Source organism: Semicossyphus pulcher, unplaced genomic scaffold, assembly GCF_022749685.1.
Source record: "Semicossyphus pulcher isolate SPU_LCO1_2020_fin unplaced genomic scaffold, fSemPul1.0.p SCAF_3, whole genome shotgun sequence".
Lineage (NCBI taxonomy): Eukaryota > Metazoa > Chordata > Actinopteri > Labriformes > Labridae > Semicossyphus > Semicossyphus pulcher.
In genome coordinates this window covers 2,992,277-2,996,731 of record NW_027211704.1, presented here as the reverse complement: position 1 = coordinate 2,996,731, position 4,455 = coordinate 2,992,277, and positions in this window count along the sequence as shown.

Genomic DNA, 4,455 nt, shown 5'->3' with positions numbered 1-4,455 from the left:
TTTTGATAAGAGTGTGTGCTGGTGTGTGTGCTGTCCTTTGACCTGGGAATGTCATGCTGCTCTTGCATGACTAACTTCTTTATAAAGAGATGAGCATGATGCATTAGGCTGAATGTTTAGAGAAGTGAACATGTGATCTGAGGATCATCAGAGCAGGAGGTTAGAATTTATGTGCTATTTAGGACAAGTAGAGACAAACCACAGGGAAAGGAGACATTATCTGGAGAAAATGATGCTGAAAACAGTTTCAGCAGCTAAATTCAGACTGAAAGAAGCAGAAACAGCAGTCCCCTCCAGTGAAAATCCAGTGTTTAACCTTAACATCTCCATGTGGTGTTTTTTATGTGCTACGAGACATATCAGGGACAACATAAGCAGTCAGTTGGGAGCATGGACGGGGTGACGCCGTGCATACAATTATGCGCAACCTATGGCAACCACTGTAAGCGAGCCAGCTGTAACCGTCATCGCAATGTTTGCACCTCACTACTGACTACTAACGTTAACGTTACTACTGCTCATTACTACATTTCAAGCTAGCTAAGTTTCAACAAGTTGCCACTAAACGATGGCAGAGACGTGGGTTGTTTTCACGACGGAAGGGACGGTTAGAAATGTTTACAGTGGGCGGGGCCTATGCAGATTGGGGAACTTTTAAGGAGGGAGAAGGAGATCGTAATGAAACGTATTTAGCAGAAAAAAAAATGTCAAACACAATTAATTATTTCAAGCAGAGCATTTTATATGTCTTAACACATGACTGGAGCTGGTCTTAAAGGGCCAAAATCTTCTAGTAAGTGTTAAGCTGAGTGTGGTATCAGATTTATGAAGGGAATAAAGTTCTAAAGGAGGTGAAATGTCCGTTGACGTGTGAGAGATAAATTAACCTGGAGGTGGAAGTCCACAAAAAAACGTTGAGCGTGCTCCCATGTCAATACTAACATAATATTTAGCATGCTAGAAATAGATTGAGTACGTCATACATGTATCTCAAATGTACAAACATGTCCTACTACATCCGGTCACATTACAAGCCAGCATGGTTTTTAGGCTGTTCTGACCCACAATGCTTTGCACATTGAAGATGCTTCTTATTGACTGAGCTGCCAAGAGAGCACAGACATACATGCTTCAGACTGTGACAGATGTATGTGCAATAGGCTAGGTATCAAAGTTCAAGGTGCAACGTTATGATGACAACGTATGTCCTAATAGTATGCATACTTCATGCTGAGAACATGCTTTGTAAAGGTAGCTGCAGGACATACTATAGTTGCAACAAAAAGTATGAAATTTGTGTTATAAAATAAATCAATATCACAGAAATGTAGCTCAGCATGAGCTCATCAGGTCATCATTCATGCATGTCACGTTCTCTCTCTCTCTGTCTCTCTCTCTGTCCTTCCTGTCTGGTGATCAGCTGATTTTGGGTGTCTACTTTTTGGAAGTACCAAACCAGCCAGAGCCTCGACGCCTGTCGACCAATCATCCTGCTGCTGTCAAATTTTAAATCTGTCCTCCTCTCCTCTCTTTGCTGACAGTCTGTCGTTTCAGCTCGATCGCTGCGACCCTCATCCACCCCATTCACCTCCAATCCATGTCATCAGTGTCCAAGTCCAGCTCCTCAGCTCATCCTGCATCCTTTCTCCACCACCACCACCACCACCAGCAGTGTCTAGACTCCATCGGGGGTATCCTATCCTGCTCTCATCCTCACTACCCCTTTTAGTACATGAAGACATCATGATGGGGTGGAATCGGTGGGGTGGAAACTTGTAAATACATTATTGTTATTTACTCATAATGAAGTGTCTCCTGATTGAAATGTTCTTACCTACATCGTCTGCCTTTTAAATATGGTTTGTTTATGTTGTTCGACAGTATTCTGTCTCTTTGTTATTTTTGAATACATCTAAATGTCAGGCATTGAAGTTATATCTTCATCTTGGTAAAGGTACGTTTACATGCAAAGAGAAACAATGATGTTAATAACTCCAGATCTGTATCCATCTATCACCGACGAGATAAGATAATCCCTTATTGATCCCAAGGTTCGATCAGGTGTTGCAGCAACACAGAGACGAAATAGCAAGCTGGTAAATATAAACAAAAAAGAATAGATTAAACAAATAAAATTAAAGGTATGCAAGGTCCAATATGTTTAATTTTAATGAATAATGTCACTGAGGAAGAGCTTAAGACTCACCTTCCTTCTGGACCTGACAGTAACACGTACAGTATGTTGTGGGTTATCTTCTTCTGGGTGTGACAGTCGACCCGGGTTGAGTTGTTTTTGTCCACATGGGGGCAGTGTTCGTCAGGAGGATCGAGGACAGGAGCAGCAGGCCTCACCGAGCTGCAGCAGCAGATGGAAACCCACCTGCTGTGTCGCCCTCCACTAAACAACATTAACCTTTAGTAGTTGTTTATAGATGCAGAAATCGCTGACAGTAACTGATACATCTTTAGAAATCACCACTAATTGCATCATTCTGTTGTTTAAAATCAATTAAATGTGTGAAGATCTGATGCGCCTTGGTTCACTTTTTCTATCTGTTTTGCTTTATATCAAAATCAGCAGGAAGTAGCTGCAGCTGTTGATTGATTTCAGATGAGTTGTCCTTATATGGGCAAACATTAGTGGCTATATTGAGCAAGTCTGCAGCTGATGAGGGACTGCTTCTTCCTGCAGCTTTCTTCTGTTGCTGTGAGTCGGAGCAAAAATATAGCAGTTGATAAAGTGCTTCATTTCTTTCATACAGTACATATGCATGTGTGTGTGTGTGTGTGTGTGTGTGTGTGTGTGTGTGTGTGTGTGTGTGTGTGTGTGTCTGGCTGTTGTTTTTCCCATCTGCTGAGCCGCAGTGCGAGTCATTTATCTCAGTTATCCAGACAGTGTCAGAGCTCCATCTGTGAAAACAGTAAACACACTGACTCACACTCTCTAAGTGACTGCCACTGATAGCAGACAAGAGAGCGCTGCGGATTCACACAAGCATATAGTATGTCCACACACAGACACACACACACACAGGGCTACAGTTACTGTTTGTTTTCGTCTCATTACAGCGACAGCAGCATGGCAACCCCTGAGAGAAGCTGCATAATAGCTGTTTGGTTTTTCTTTTTTCTCCGCTAATGTTCCAGGTTGTTCCTCCTTTAAATGATCCCAGGTTTGTCTGCATGCAAGCGCTGTATATGAACATATTAGAGCCCTCTGTGCTGAAGCTGAATTGTGCATTATAAGGACATGACGCATTAGTTTTAGTTTTGTTATTCCAGTATTTTCTCTGTCAATCATCTGACCTGCAAACGAACAAATGAAGTTGCACCACCCCGTTAACACCGTTGTTGTTCGATATCGACGCCATGAAATTAAGATTAAACTGAAGTGAAAACAAACTGGTCAACAACAGACTTGCGTAATAAAACCAAACAGACTGCAGGGCACGCAGATCCAAAATAAATCTCCGTATTGAATCATAAAACACAAACTGGAGTCAGACAAAACATCAGCAAACTGTTCCTGAGAGAAGAACATCAATTTCATTTTCTATCTCTGCAAGCTGTCTTTAGAAATAACACGAGTAATATCGTATTCACTTGGTGGGTTTGAGTTCAATATTTGGTTCGTAAGTGTCTGAAGGGCAGCTTCAGAAAACAAGAGTGGAACATGAGTTGGGGCCTGTTAGCGCCTTTTTCTGGCAGGGCGCTGGGGAGCGCTGGGATGAAGCGCTTGTGCGGCGAGAGAAAAAATGCTGCATGTGGGTTTTGTTTCTATGACAATAAGTTTAACTTACTACACAGCTAACAACAAGCTTCCAACGTGTGACGCGATAAAAGCACAACACTTAGCAGCAACATTTAGTGTCCGGCCGATCTGCTCCCTCAAATGGGCTTTTCGGTCTCGATTGTGACACTGTTTGTTTGTCATATCACTCCTTGTAGACTGAAACGGCCAAAACAAGTTGCTCCTCCATGTTCGGTGGTAACCAGGGTGACGAGTGGCGCCGCATCTGACTGGTTGCCTGAAAAAAGCGGTGACGACACCAGCGCCTTTCTGAAAAGTTCATTGATTTTCAACTGGAAGCGCTCGGAGTGGCCGCACAAAAGAGGCGGAGCGCTCTGAAAAAAGATGCCGGGTGAAACACTTATTCTCCAGGCTGCCGCGTACGCTCTGTCCTCATTGGGAACAATTGAAAAAAGCTTTGTGGACAGAGGGCCTAACAGGGTTTTTTTGCTATTTTTCTTTACAAAATCTAGAGTAAATGCCTTCCTGTGATTGAAAAGTCACTAACAAGGTGACTTACCAACCAGGAAAGTGATGTATCCAACCTTTCATCCAGTTATTGTCAATTCTGGCTCAATTATCCAGGATGCAGACGCCAATATGCTGAACGAGAGGCTTTTGCACAGATAAATGGATGACGAGATGATGGATATGTCGACTTCTTT